General features: G+C 41.7%; 1 protein-coding gene across 1 annotated transcript in view; it reads left to right on the forward strand.

Moving 5' to 3' along the window:
• DGKB (diacylglycerol kinase beta) overlaps positions 1-16,181 on the forward strand; it is a 471,047-nt gene that overhangs the window by 83,340 nt on the left and 371,526 nt on the right. The window lies entirely within an intron of this gene.

Consider the following 16,181-nt stretch of genomic DNA (forward strand, 5'->3'; position numbering starts at 1 on the left):
AGGATATTTATCTGGGATATGAAATTACAAGAAGAGGGTGTGAATGCTTCATGTAACTGGTTTATTCTACAGTAACAGCTCAAGCAGCAATGTGTGTGAAGAGCCAACAGTGGTAGCAAGGAATTCCAGAAAATTATGTTTCTCAGCTTTCTAACTACTATAGAACAGGTCAGCCAACAAATATTACATGCTTACTAGTTAGTATCAGTCACGTTCTGGGATGCAGTCCAGATCAGTGAGAGGTTGTGTCACCACCTACCCTGTAACCCAGGGTGATTTACAATGATTTGCTGTTGTAGCTCCCAGCCTGGGCCACTCACAGCCTACCAGCATGCAGGTCACATCCTAAGTGTCTGTCTGTAGATGCAGCTAATCTGGCAGCTCCGCAACAGCCTGTCAGCAACACACCAGTCACACGGGCTTCCACCTGCCTTGGTTACAAACAAAAAATGTAATCGCGATTTGGGACCAGAAGTTGAAAACTTGAAATTATGTGCCAGACTATAAATGTCGAAATATTTTGCTTCAGAAACTCCAAAAAGTTCTCATTGCCTGGGCAATAGTGAGAACATTTTAATGTTTCTGAAACAATATGCCCACTAGAATCCCAGGTTCCCCAGGCTGTTTTCTTGCCCTCCTATGTAACCTGGAAGCCTCACCCACCTGCCATGCAGGAAGTGTGAAGAACCCCACACCTGCCAGGCAGTAAGCCATGTGGGAAGAAGGGCAGTTCAGGGAACCGGGTGGGCTAGCCAGCCTGCTTGCCTGCCAGGTTTCTGTCAAGAGTTTTGACGGAATTGACATGTTCCTGTGAAATGTTTCAGTACCAATCAGCATTTTTGACAGATATATGTTCCATTGGAACATTTTTAACCACTCTATTGGTGACACATGATTCCTCTGAGCCTCTTTACCCAATATATACTTTCCACTCAAACTCTCTATCTCTCTGCTTCCTTGCTCTATTTCTTCTCCTTTAATCTCTTTCATTTTCTCTTACAATTCCAGTTTTCTGATTCTCTAGCCATATTTTTCACTTATTATTTTATTCCCAATACGATATTTAATATTTAAAATTTAAATACCTGATTCTTCTTTTACGTACACTGGTGTAAATTTGTATCTCAGTTGACTTCAGTGGAATTATTTTTGATATATAGCAGTATAAATTAGTGGAGAATCAGCTTCTAAATATCTGTCTTGATTTTCAGACCCCAGGGGGATTAATCTACAGCAAAGACAAAGTCTCCACATATCCTCCCCTTTTTTTTACAAAAAGAAAACTGATCTGCAAATATATATCCAAGACTACGCAAAATTTATTATTGCCATTTGATGACTGATGTATGACTCGTTTAGAAATATGATTTTATGTGCCAACAAGATTCAGCTCTTATTAGCAGAAGGTGAAATGATTGAAATGCTCAGCCTCTCCAAAATGAGGATTATAATGGAAACAAAATATGAATATAGTGGCAGTTGTGGATGGGATAAACGTTATCCCTTTTTATGTGACAATATTTCAAAATACTGTTTAGTGATTCACTTTAAAATAAAAGCGAGATAAACACTTTGCTAGAAGTGAGATTCATTCAAGATATCTGTTGATTTTTTTATATTGCTATTTATGAATATTTAAAAAGCTGAAGCATTTCTGAACTCAGAAGTATAATGAGAAGAAACACAGTCCTTATTTTTGGATTTGACTGAGTTACAGCAAGTCAATTTATATTAGTCATCTCTGATGGATAATGTGGGACTTAGTTGTGAAGTTGATATGCTGAAGCAACAGTTCAAAAGCAGTTTTTCTGTGCAATTGCTGCAAGAAACCATGAGAAACAAGATGTTGTTAGGGCAGATATTGTTCTTTTTATTTGTGTATCCAAGAATATTCATATTAAAAGGTTTTATTTTGTTATGAGCTACGACTTTTAAATTTTTATAATAAGATCCAGTGGTGATATCTAATATTCCATGACACCTCTTCCGAGATGGTGTAGTGTAAAACACATCACAGGTGTGGTCGTGTTCATCACAACATACTTTTATGAGCCTTAGTGGTCTTATTGTATAATTAACAAAACAAAAGAGAAACAGGATAGGTGAGGTAATATCTTCTATTGGACCAACTTTTGTTGGTTGGACAAGCGTTCTAGCTTATACAGAGCTCTTTTTCAGGTCCTGGGACCAACACGGTTACAACAACACTGCATATAATAAAATAATGATGTTCACACTATAAACATTTCTATAGAGGAAGGAGCAGTGGCAGAGCTAATTACTTTGTTTATTAGACCCTGTGGTATGCAGCATAGTACTTGTGATAAGCAAGCATGGTATGAAAGAACCTTCTAAGCTGCAAAAAGAAACTAGAAATAACATTTAATTCCATACTATATAGGCAGAAATCAGTTTACTAATAACAAAATCCTTTATTGGCCAAAGCATGCCTGTCCTGCACACGTCCACTTTAGAGGGTATAAAGGGAACAAGACTCCCCTGGTCCTTCCCTTGCCCTCCCCGCACACCAGCATAGGAGGCAGTATAGGGAGTGAGTGTAGGGAGGAAAAGGGATGAGACTGCCCCAGCAGGACAGAAGCACTTGCTCCCTCCTTCACACAAGCTCTGGCAGAGAAGCACAGAGAGTGATGTCAGCATATGGTGTCTGTTGACTTTTATATTCTTTTCTGTATGTTCAATTTTAAATAGATCTATCAAACATCCAAAGACTGGAGTGTCATGACACTACCTTCAATTGCCTATAAATTTGTTTCAGACAGACCTTTTGTACTGATCAAATCCTTACCATCTCAGAGGTGATACAGCTGAAGAGGGGCCAACTACAAGAAATACAAGAAATGACCATTAGCTTTTAAACAGTACAGAACAGTTTGCGGCAGAATGCACAGAAAGACACTATATGGTCACCATGGTGCAAAGGGATACTTAACTGATGCCTGCTGCCCAGCGCAGCAGTTTCTTTGGAGTTACTGATGTTTGAAAATGTCATTGCTTTCACTCCAAGATACAGGTACAGACAGACATGTATCTGTGCCTGATCACACCAGTGGATATTTATCATTATATCTGGTGTTTGACACAACAGTTAAGGTAACCACAAGAATCATACTGTGATAGTTATGGCAAAAATGATATTGAGAGATACTGGGCAAACCTTATTTAGCTGAGTTTAAATATTTTAGGAGCTGATTGTATTAAAAATGCAAAGGTTTATGTGTTGTTGTGGAATTCCATGAGAGAAGGTGGGTGAGGTATTATATTTTATTGGACTCATGGGCGGCAGGTGAAGCTTCCCCTGGGGGAGGCTAGCTCCTTGTCCCAGCTCTTTTGTCAGCGGCCCTGCGCACACTCCACTCTGAGAAGGGATGCGGTGAGTGGAGAGTGGGGTGGAGGAGAGGAGGGGCGCAGTGGGCGGGGGACTCATGGAGTGATGAGGAGAGATGCAGTGGCTGGTGGTGGGAGGCTTCAGGGAAGGTGCAGAGCAGAGGTGGGGCCACCATGGCCCAGGCATCCGATGGCTCCCCTGGCCTATTATAATATAGAGTATATTATATTATATTATATAGAGTATATCTGTATTATAATATAGAGCATAGTTTCTCAACCTGTGGTACGCATACCCCAGGGATATGCGAGACACAGGCAGGGGGTACCCTGGGGAAAAACAGAGTAAAGGGGAGGCAAGCGGCAGCTGCCCACTTCCCACCCGGTTCCAGCTCCTAGAGGGGAGGCGTGTGGCAGCCCCTGGCTTCTGGAGAAGGCAGGCAGCAGCCCCCTGCTTCTCACCCGGTCACAGATCTCAGCTGGGAGGCGGGCGGCAGCCGCTAGCTTCTGGTGGGAGTGGGCGGCAGCCTCCTGCTTCCTGCCAGGTCCCTGCTCCCAGGTGGGAGCCCAGTGGCAGCCTCCTGCGTCTCATGAGCTGACCTCGCAGCTGGGTGGCAGCCACCCATGCCCTGGCTCCGAGCCGAGGGACAGCCTCCAGCGTCCCAGCATGAAGACAGGCAGCAGTTGCCTGCCCACATCCCTGGGTCCTCGCTGATGCAGAAGCCTCCTCTGCCCCAGCTCGGAGTGGGTGGCAGTTGCTCACCTCCCGGGATGGCAGCCAGGCAGCAGCCGCCTGCAACTTGCCCAGATGGCAGCCCCCCTCCCTGGCTCAAAGCCCGGTGCCCAGAAAACTTGAGCAATGAAATTGACAACTATGACAGCCCCAGATTTTACCAGTTACCCTCTTTTCCGGTCTCTCTCTCTCACCCTCCTTCCCTGTCTCTCTCTCACCCCTTCCTCCTCTCAAATCTATGGCATAAAATTTGGCACGGTGCTTTATATTCCCCAGCATTGGCATGCCGCTCAAAGCCTCCTAGCTGTGGCCAACGTCACCTCTAGGCCAGGTACATACTTGAGTTGCGCACCCCTGGTGTAAAAGTGGTAACCCTACCCACACTAGATCTGACATCTGTCATATCACGGCCTTATATACTCAGCCCTTCTTCCAACATATGGCTCACATTAGTCTGTAAATATAAAATCCCATGGAAAATTGAGTGTTGGGGTACTTATCAAAATTTTCAGAAGTTAGGGGGTACTTGCTACTTAAAAGGTTGAGAAACACTGATATAGAATATAATAGGCTCCCCTGGCCTATTATACTCACCACTCATGATTGGACCAACTTCTGTTGGTGAGAGACAAGCTTTCGAGCTTACAGAGAGCTCTTCTTCATGCCTGGGTAATGTACTCAGTAGGTATGTCTACACAGCAACTAGATACCCATGACTGTCCCGTGCCAGCCAGTTTTGGTTCATGAGGCTTGGGCGGCAGGGCTGTTTCATTGCAGTGCAGACTTCTGGGCTTGGGCTGCAGCCCGAGCTCTGGGACCCTCCGACCTCACGGGGTCCTAGAGCCCAGCCTCCGGGCTGAGCCTTGAAGTCTAGACAGCAATGAAACAGCCCCGCAGCCTGAGCCTCAAGAGCCTGAGTCAGTCAGCATAGGCCAGTTGTAGGTTTTTTTTGCTATATAGACATAAGCACAGTGTCCTAGCTAAATACAAGATGGAACAGATTGTTTAGCATAAGTAGTTAATGTATATATCAAGGGACCATTCAAGGTGAAGTGGCCTGTTAACACCCCTCCAATCATGGGGAGAAAAGGAGGAGGAAGAAAGCAGCTGAGAGAGTTGTTCGTGGGTTATAGATTGTTGTAATAAGCCATAAATCCAGTGTCTCTATTCAGCCTATGATTTTTAGTGTCTAGCAAAGTTATGAATTTAAGCTCCTGGGATCATCTTTTGAAAGTGAGTGCAGATTTCCTTTTTGGATGAGGACTGATAGGTCACTTATAGCGTGATCACTTTGTAAAAAGTGTTCACTCACAAATGATATGATGTTTTTGTCTTTTATCATTTTCTTGTGAGAGTTCATTTGAGAGTGTAGTGATTGTCTGGTTTCACCCACATAGTTGTTGTGGGGGCATTTAGTGCACTGGATGAGGTGCATCACATGTTGTGATAGGCATGTGTAGGGCCTATGGATTTTGGAAGGTATGTTGTGGGAGGGTATTGATCATAATAACAGTGGAGGTATGTCTGCAGGTTTTCCATCTATTGTGCTGACAGGGTCTGGTGCCGCTTTGAGTTGATATATCTTGGTTTGTGGGAAGCTTGCTTCTGATGATGAGCTTGGAGGGAAGTTGGGAGGTTGTCTGAAGGCCAGAAAAGAGGGTTCAGGAAAGATTTCTTTCAGGATGGGGTCTCCACTGAGTACTGGTTATAACCCATTGGGTTATCGTTGTTTGATGATACCCCATATGGGTTCTAGAGTGGGGTGACAGGTGACAGTTAGGGGCGTGCAGTCGGAGATTTCAATATTTCTGTTTTGAAGCCGGTTCTCTCAAGGTATTTGGGTGGCCTGCTCCATGACGCGATCTACTTCTCTGGTGGATTGTCTGTAATTTATCTAAAATACCTGACTAATGTCAACCTTGGGAAGTGTGAGCTTCAGAGCAATGACAGGCTAAAATTAAGTTGGTTTCCCAGAAAATCTCTAGGAGGAGGTGAATGCAAATGAACCTCTTCTGGTTATGCAAGAACTGAGCTTTTTGAAGCTTCACCCTGAAAGTAGGGGCCTTTGTGTGGCTAATTGCCTCTTCATGGTGGCGTCAAAACCCCAAATGGGATAAAAGAGTGACTCTCACAGCCATGAGGGTGCTGGTTCCGAGCTAAAGCTGTGATGAATTTGTGGCCACAGAAAAAAAACCCTTTGTGGGGTTAGAAAGACTAATCAACCTTATTGGAGTGAAGAGGTGATCTCTGAAAGGCTTCTAAGCATGTATGTAGGTGCTCTTATTGTTTTTAATGTGTGTGTTCTTCCTTAAGAATAAATTTGTTCGCTTATAAAAGGCTGTGTGATAAATTAGCTGTTGGCAAATGCACTGTTATTAGTCTCTGAAGAAAAAGGACAGTGCAGATGCTGGCTGTTTAGACAGTTAATCTCCAGCAAAGCAATCATAGTTTAGGCAGGGAACTGTGCATCCTGGAAGTATCCCCGTCAGAAGGGAGAGTGATAGGGTCTCTGCCCAAGAGAGGTGATGGCTGAGGAGCTGGGAGCCTAGAGTAGGTGCTGTTCTGGACCATAGAGGGGGGATACAAGTGCAGTTGTCCTGAACTGTGACAGATAATACTTGTGTCAAATACTATCACATTTTATGTATTTGTAAAGATCCTCTGACATACCCTTTTGTTGTTGTAAAATATTACTGATATTTTTCTCCCAGTCTGCAGCATTGTTTTTTTACTAATAATAAATGAGGAAAACTTCAGGATTCTTAGAGAACATGAACATCTTGCAAGATTCTGATACTAATTTTTTTATAGAATGTTTTTGAGAATGTTTGGAAGATGGCAGCAGGGGAATTCTTTTTTCTCATTCCGACTCATGGTTTCATAAATTTGCTTTCTTTGGAAAATCCATCCATCATTTTGAAACATTTCATCTATAAAATAAGGAACCTGAAGACACTGAACAGATGCTTCCCTGGTACTGCATTATGATGTCTGGTTTATATCCATTTATACCTATTGGCTGAAAAAGCAGTGTTCAGTGCTTTTAGGCAATTCTATTGGGCCTTTGTAATGCCTGTTCAGATACCGAGTAGGCCCATTGTATTTTCTATAACAAATATTATCTGTGAAATTACAGGCAGTAACCAGACTTCGGTAAAATCTCAAATTCATTTAATTGAATTAAGGTTTACTCAGGTTGAATTAGGAAATATTGGTTAAAGTATTTTCCCAACTATATTTAATTGTTGTTTTTCTATTTTTCATTTTATTGCGCAATATATTCCATTCCTATCTGTTGTCATGATGATGGCTCTGTGCTATAGTTCTGCACCTGCACAATGGAATGTGGATGATGCTTAAGCATTTGCCTAGTAAAACAACATAGGAGGAAACACTCCCTCTAATCATAATACTTACAGTAATTGGCCAACCATTGGATGTAATCTGGAGCCCTTGTTTGTAACACAAACTAGAAGACATCTTTTCTGGCATCATCCTGGAACATCACTTTTGGGCAGATATCATTCAAACTCGCCTTGTAAAGCACCCCTTTTTCCTTCTATTTCAAATACAATCATATGTCTTAAAAATATCAAAAGGACCAGATCCCCAGTTGGATCAGATGAACATAACTCCACTGACTTGAAGTAGGTATATTTCTGAATAATAAAGGAACCAAAGCAAGGGATAAAGGGCCAGATTCACCACTGCCCTTACACCTTGTACATTGGTTTACACTAGTGCAAAGTGGATTTAACTTGCTGCCAAATCAGAGTAGTAACATTTTATGCTCTCTTTGCACTGGTGTAAATGACTATTTAAGGTGTAGGACAAGGGTAGTTTGGGCCCAGAGTGTTTAAAGCTATCAGTCACTCACAAGATGAAATACAGAGGGTGATTTGCCCATTTGTAACTCTTACTAATTTTCAAAGTGTGAGGAAGAAATCTAACCATTCACATACCTTATTTGTGTGTGTGTGTGTGTGTGTGTGTGTGTGTGTGTGTGTGTGTGTGTGTGTGTAATATTTTTTTTTTAAAAAGAAAAATAAAGTCAGAGGTAAGAAATCTTTCATTAAAAAAAGCTGAAAAATTTGGAATAGCTATGCAGGTTTAATTTTGAAGGAAATTTCATTACAGTTAGTATGCAAGTTAATATGAAATTTCTCAAGAAGTTTATCAAAAAGAAATTATATTAAAATTCATCCAAACTCTCAAGCTATCACTAGATTATGGCACTGTCTTCGCAGGTAGGGGAATGCTCTGAAACAGTCTGAGCTTCTGCTGTTTGTTAACTTAATCTCTTTCAGTCATATAGTTACCCTAAAACAGTGTATTCCCCTTTCCCAATCATAGAATATTAGGGTTGGAAGGCACCTCAGGAAGTCATCTAGTCCAACCCCCTGCTCAAAGTAGGACCAACCCCAACTAATTCATCCCCGCCAAGATTTTCTCAAGCCAGGTCTTAAAAACTTCTAAGGATGGAAATTCCACCACCTCCCTAGGTGACCCCGTCCAGTGCTTCCCCACTCTCCTAGTAGAAAAGTTTTTCCTAATATCCAAGCTAGTTCTCCCCCACTGCAACTTGAGACCATTGCTCCTTGTTCTGTCATCTGCCACCACTGAAAACAGACTAGCTCCGTCCTCTCTGGACCACCCCCCCTTCCGGTAGTTGAAGGTTGCTATCAAATCCCCCTTCACTCTTCTTTTTCACGGACTAAACAAGCCTTGTTCCCTCTGCCTCTCCTCATTAAGGGTCTGGAGCACATGACTTATCATTTTCATTGCCCTCCGCTGGATTCTCTCCAATTTGTTCACTTCCTTTCTGTAGTGAGGGGCTCAAAACTGGACACAATATTCCAAATGTCACCTCACCAATCGCCGAATAAAGGGGAATAATCACTTCCCTCGATCTTCTGTCAATACTCCTACTAATGCAGCTCAATATGCCGTTCGCCTTCTTGGCAATAAGGGCACACTATTGGCTCATATCTAGTTTCTTGTTCACTGTAACCCCCAGGTCCTTTTCTGCAGAACTGCTGCCTAGCCAGTCGGTCCTCAGTCTGTAGCAGTGCATGGGTTTCTTCCATCCTAAGTGTCCTTGTTGAACCTCATCAGATTTCTTTTGGCCCAATCCCCCAATTTGTCTAGATCATTCTGTATCCTATCCCTTCCCTCCAGCATATCTACCACTTCCCCCCAGTTTAGTGTCATCTGCAAACTTGCTTAGGGTGCAATTCACTCCATTCTGCAGGTCGTTAATGAAGATGTTGAACAAAGCCGCCCCCAGGACCAACCCCTGGGGCACTCCGCTTGTTAGCAGCTGCCAACTAGACATTGAGCCTTTGATCACTACCTGTTGAGGCTGATGATCTATCCACTTTTCTATCCACCTTATAGTCTATTCATCCAACCCATACTACTTTACCTTGCTATAAAGAATACTGTGGGAGACTGTATCAAAAGCTTTGCTAAAGTTAAGATATCTTATGTCCACCGCTTTCCCCACATCCACAGAGCCAGTCATCTCATTGTAGAAGGCAATCACGTTGGTGAGGCATGACTTGCCATTGGTGAATCCATGCTGACTGTTTCTGATCATCTTCCTCTCTTCCGAGTGCCTCAAAATGAATTCCTTGAGGACCTACTCCATGATTTTTCCCAGGGACTGAGGTGAAGCTGACTGGTCTGTAATTACCTGGATCCTCCTCCTTCCCTTTTTCGAAGATGGACACTATATTTGCCTTTTTCCACAGGTCTGGGACTTCCCCCGATCGCCATGAGTTTTCAAAGATAATGGCCAATATCTCTCCAATCACATCAGCCAACTCCCTCAGCACCCTCGGATGCATTGCATCTGGCCCCATGGACTTGTGCATGTCCATCTTTTCTAAATGGTCCTGAACCTATTCTTTCACCACTGAGGGCTGCTCACCTCTTCCCCATTCTGTGCTGCCCAGTGCAGTAGCCTGGGAACTGACGTGTCTGTTAGACAGAGGCAAAAAAAGCACTGAGTACTTCAGCTTTTTCCACATCATCTGTCACTAGGTTGCTTTCCCCATTCAGTAAGAGGCCTACACTTTCCCTGATCACCTTCTTGTTGCTAACATACCTGTAGAAACCTTTCTTGTTACCCTTCATGTCCCTTGCTAGCTGCAACTGAAATTATGCTTTGTCCTTCCTGATTTCATTCCTGCATGCTCAAGCAGTATCTTTATACTTCTCCCTAATTATCTGATCAAGCCTCCACTTCTTGTAAGATTCCTTTTTGTGTTTAAGCTCACCGGAGATTTCTGTGTTAAGCCAAGCTAGTTGCCTGCCATATTTGCTATTCTTTTTGCACATTGGCATCGTTTGTTCCTGCGCCCTCAGTAAGGTTTCTTTAAAATACAGCCAGCTCTCTTGGACTCCTTTCCCCCTCATATTAGCCTCCCAGGGGATCCTGTCCATTAGCTCCCTGAGGGAGTCAAAGCAATCCTGCATGGTAGTTGTAATTTCCAGTTGTCTCCATTGCAAGCAATCTGTTTTCCCCTTTATGTATGCACATGATAATTGTATTCGTGTTAACACTTACACTATGTTTACACTACCACTTATGTCAATATAATGTATGTCCATCAGAGGAGTGAATAAGCCACCCCTGAGCAACATAAGTTATACCCACCTAAGCGCCACAGTGGACAGTGCTATGTCGGTAGGAGAGCTTCTCTCAGTAACATAGCTACAACCACTGTTGGGGGTGGATTCATTAAGCTGACAGGAGCTCTTTACTGTCGGTTTAGAGCAGATACACGAGATAACAATTTCTTCTAGTGTAGCCATCGCCTTAGAGTCAGACTTGATGACACTTGGTTTATATAGATACACAGTCTGCTTCAAGATGTCTTTTCTTAAAAAAAAAAAAAAAAAAAAGCCTAGATACTTTTTAAAAAAGCCCTGTATATTATTACCTATATTGTGTATTACTGTAGCAACTCTGCCTTTCCTACTGAAAATTATAAATCTCATGTGCTTAAAATAATTACTAGTGGCCAGATTTTTCTCTCAATTAAGCAGATCATGATATAAATCCATGGAGGTTGATGAGATCAGATTTTATAGTCTACATCAGTTGCTACAATAACATGAGAAAATAATGTATGATTGCTCCTCCCACACCCATGAAGAGGAGATGTGCACAAACACCTGTCCTATCAGCTTGTGCTCTAGAGAAAGAGAATAAAAATACCTGTCAAAAAGAAATTATCACTATGCTGCTTGGATTTGGAGAGGGCAATATTTATAGGCATAAGCAAAGGATCCCCAAGGTGTGCTTAGCTTAGGTTAGCCCTAAAGGACATATAGAGCTTTCACTTTACAACAACTTTTATTACTTTTTGGAACCTAAAACTGTAACTCATTTGTCTGTGTATGCTTACCTGATTTAACCTTGTGAATAATTTTCTTATTTTTTTTTCCTGGTTAATAAACCTGTAGTTTAAAATAGGTTTAGCTACAAGTGTTGCCTTTGGTGAGAGATCTAGAGTGCACTTGACCTGGAGTTAGTGACTGGTCTTTGAGACTAGAATAGCCTCTATATTGTTGTGAGTTTTGGTGTAAGAGACCATATATCATAAAGGCAAGCTTGCCTGAGTGGCAAGATAGACTGGAGAGCCCAAAGGTACTATCTGTGACTCCATGTTACGGCTGTTTTGGTGCCTGAGGAATTCACACTTGATACTTGGTTGGTGAAATCTAAGTATAGAACTCACAACCAGTTTGGGATTTGTGCTCTGGTTTGTAAGTCTGCCCTGAGATTGGTGCTCAGGGTTGTGAGCCACTCCCGACAACTTGACAAAACACACTTTTTTCCCCCTTCAGTGTAGACATATCTTTAAATGCTACAACAAGCAAACCGGGGACCTCCAGGAGTTTTTTACCTCCCTGTGGGGCAGTTTGGATCCAATGCAAGTCCATTTAGCCCCAATAAAAGTACCCATTGTTTACAAATGTATAAATGTCAGATATTAAATGTTATATAGGTCATGATCAAAAACTCTTAATATTTTTCATTAAAGAAAAAAATTCCACAGGGGAGCAAAATTTGTCTGACTATATCCTGTTCTGCATGTAGAAATGCCAACTAAGTAAATAGGAGTAGTTCATGCTGAATATCAGGATATAGCTAAAGCTGTATGAATATGGGAGCCTTGTTGCATCTGTTCAGTGCAGGAGTATCTATCAGGGTAACTCTTGTTAATACTAGTTGGAGTCACTTATGTAAATACTCATATAATGGAATAATAAATTTCTCTGAGCACTATATTTCGCCGTGCTGTGAGACATGGAAAGGAGCAAAAGTAAAATGGAACAGACAAGTCACAAAACAGAGGGAGAAGGGATACAACCAAAACATCATGTTTCCTCCTTCCCATGAGTCTGTGGAAGTGCCCTATGTCAGTTCTGCTTTATGGGGGACAGATGCTGGGAAGGAACAAGGGCCCAGCACTGTGTGTTGCTTGCTGCACTTAGAGCCCCACATGTATTGAGGCAGGTGCCAGTGCTGAAGTTAATGGCCAAAAATGTATTAATTTCTTTGTGTCTTCACTATCAGAGAAGGATCTATTACAGAAATGTGGAAAGAGGATCCAATAACTGTTTGGATCCTAAAGGAGCTGCTCTTTATAAACTTGTGGTTTTTAAGAAGTGTGTTTTTCTTGAACTGTAATTTTTCTAATGGAAAAAAATCCTATTATTTTGTATAACCATGTTACCTCTTCGCATTTATTTATATAACTGCTCCTGTTATGAAGGCACTAAAATAAAGTAAAATAAAATGAAACATCTGAGCTTTAAAAAGAGGGAGGGGAAAATCATATTTTACCAATAATTTATATACTTTTCAGAGAGAACTGGAAAATAGAATCGCATCGCTTACCACATCAGTAACTTTAGAATGTGATTGAAAATGGCTAGGGTTTTTTAATACCTATAAAATCTAACATCCCTTTTAATTTTACAGTTCTGTTTTATACAAAATTGTCTTTCTTAACAAAAATAGATTCAGAATGAGCAAGCAACTCAGAACACTTAGTTGCAGCCACCAGAGGCCTGTTTAGCTTCAAGCAAGTTGGTAAGGGTGAGAACACAACCTTTCTCATGGGTAGACTTTTCTGGACATCATAGACTTTCTTTCAGGATCCCCATGGAGGGACTACCTTCAGGGTCTTACATCAACCTTCATGCTGAACTCAGGCTAGTCCTTACGTATTTCCCAAAAAATCTGTTGTCATTTACCCCACAGTCTGCTTCTACTTAAAAGACATATCTGGCAGCTGCAATAGATGTATTGATAGCTCCTGCTTGGTCCTTTCACTTGGCTAGACTGATTTCTAGGGAATTTGGGGGCACAGTACCTAATACAGATTCTTGTGCCCCTCTGCTGTGTGGAACCAGAATACATGTATCCATGATCACTTCCATCCCTGCATGTTTGTATATGACGTGTGTGTGTGTGTGTGTGTGTGTGTGTGTGTGTGTGTGTGAGACTACATGTAGCTTTATATTTTCAATTCCCTGTCATCTCTCCACAAGCTCTCTGCAATGTCACTTCTCTGTGAAATTTTGAAAGCATAAAATGGTGAAACCATGAAATTATGAGCTCGTGGATTTGAGAAGCCAATGTATGAAAAATGAATTGAACCCTTGAAATATTCAGTGCTTTAAACCACAGGAAAGGAAATGATGGAAATGTTTGTGCAAAAGGTTTGTGGAAAATCTTCCATCAGTGTTTCACAGACGTATCAGATACCAATTTGTGTGCAAATATTAGTTTTGTGAGCACAGATGCTGACTTCTGCGTGCACTGTTTCTTTTTCCATTTGAAATTCTGTCCCATAATATTTCAGCACAGGAATATGTTTTTATCCGTTGTTTTTTTACATACCAGTGGGTCAGCAGATGAGCTAGAAGAAGAGAGACAGGAGTTGGCATTCCCCGGGTGCAATCTGGACTGGTGAACTGCTGTGTCACCTCAATCCCCCACTCCTAGAGCCCGTCTTACTCTGCTTTGCTGTGAGAACTCCCACTCTGGGCTGTTCATGCACAGCCTCCAGCAAGCAAGTTGCTCCTAACTGAGTGAATGAATGCTTCTAGCTAGCCACTCTTTGGATTATGCAGCAGAATGGCCGTAGCTAATACCCCCAGTCCCAGATGCTACCCTAGGAACTTCCATCTTACAATGTTCAGTGCTGCCCACTGAACAGCATAAGTTCATATAAGTTCGTCAGATTTAACAAAGAAATTGATATGCACCAGCCTTGTTATTTCCAGTGAAGTCTCCCACACACTTCAAATCAAATGCACTGTTTTAGATAAAACAAACAAACACATTTATTAACTACAGAATGATTTTAAGTGATTATGTCAAAGGATAGCAAGTCAGACTTGATCAAGAGGAAGCAAAAGCAAAACGCATTCTAAACTAAGCTTAACACTTTTAGCAACCTTACACATTTAGGTGTTTCTCACCACAGACTAGCTGGTTTCCCTTTAGCCAGGCTCTCCCCTTCGGTCAGCACTACAGTTGCTCGGTTGTGTTTGTAGATGAAGGTGGAAGAGAGTATGGCAAATGTCTCCCTTTTTTAAAATGTTCCTTCTCTCCCCTGGGGCTTTGCCTCCCACCCCCTCAGGTCAGGTGACAGATAATGTCCTTGTTTGGTTTCATCCATGTCCTGGTCAGTGAGCATTACCTCATTATGATTCCAAGCTGGCCAAGGTGAGAGAGCGTCCAATTGGTTCTTTGTTGATGCCTAGGCCAGTCCTTTGTTCCTGGAATGCTGAGCTGGGTTTGTTCTATTACATGCCTTAATGAGGTGTGAACTGCCCCTCTGCTCCTGGAGAGCTTTGTCTGGATGTTTCAAGCCATGAGGTCACATCTTTGGGAATATTACATAGTGAAGCCTCATAACCAGACACCTGACATTGAAACAAACATATTACTATAACAATAATGCTCAGTACGTCATGAGCCTTCCAAAAACATCTTATATGATGTACTTTGCATTAAAAAATACACAATTACACTATAAGGATGGACATGGGGGTGCAGAGCGTCACAGGAATAACGTAAAAAAGAATAAATTGAAAATTGGGCCTATGTACGTCCTACTTTATCAGTTAACTGGTCTGTTGGGGTGACATGCACTGGGAGGAGGACCTCTAAGGTTTGGTGAGGGAGAAAAAAGAATGTAGATGAAACTTGTCAACCCACTAGTCCTCAAATCAAAATAGTCTTTGCACAAAATAGCACTTGGCATTTTATAAGTAGATCTCTAAATTCATTGTGGGAATATACCAGACTGCAAGACAAGCACAGATCTGTGTTTAAAGTTTGGGTGCTGGTCTTAAATCACCTGTAGTAATGATAAATGTCTTTGGAAGATACAGATATGAAGATGTGTAAAGCTTATATGTTTACGTTGAAGATAAATTGGCTTACAACTGTGTAGGTCTTACAGAATCTGGGGAATTAGCTTAAATGTGGACAATATATATCTTAGTTTTGAATTTATTTTTGATATGTGGCATGGACCAATCCGGAGTTTTGTATATGTTTACTGACCAGTGTAATTAGTTTTCCTGGTAATGATAAATCTGCTTTGTATTGCTCCTATGCGTAAATATCTACCTGAGGATTCCTCTAGTGTAGGGTTGTCCTTCAGTGCTGTAGAGCTGGTATAACTGTCCCTACATCATTCCTCTTTGTTGCACTTGCTGCACTGGAGGGTGCTGAAAGCTGCATAAGTGCCCCCACCACACATTTGCTCATCTTGGGTCCTGTGACAAGCTGAAGTCAGTTGGAACTGAGGAGCTAGCCTAATGTGTGTATACTTATTTATTGTATCTTTTATATTGCACTATTTTCATGTTACTGAAAATTGTTTTGACAGCTTCGCTGTTTATAAAAAATAGAAAAGCTGATTCAGGTATTCTTAAATTAAACATAAATGAATAATATTTACTGTTTGAGAGTGGGGTTATTTATACTGATATAATTAGAATATATAACCCATGCATGCCACGAGTCTTGGAAAATAAGATGTTGTGCATATGTGCTTAAGGTAGG

Source organism: Emydura macquarii, unplaced genomic scaffold (assembly GCF_026122565.2).
Source record: "Emydura macquarii macquarii isolate MOO-44397 ecotype Brisbane River unplaced genomic scaffold, CSIRO-AGI_Emac_v2 contig_2422, whole genome shotgun sequence".
In the NCBI taxonomy this organism is placed as follows: domain Eukaryota; kingdom Metazoa; phylum Chordata; order Testudines; family Chelidae; genus Emydura; species Emydura macquarii.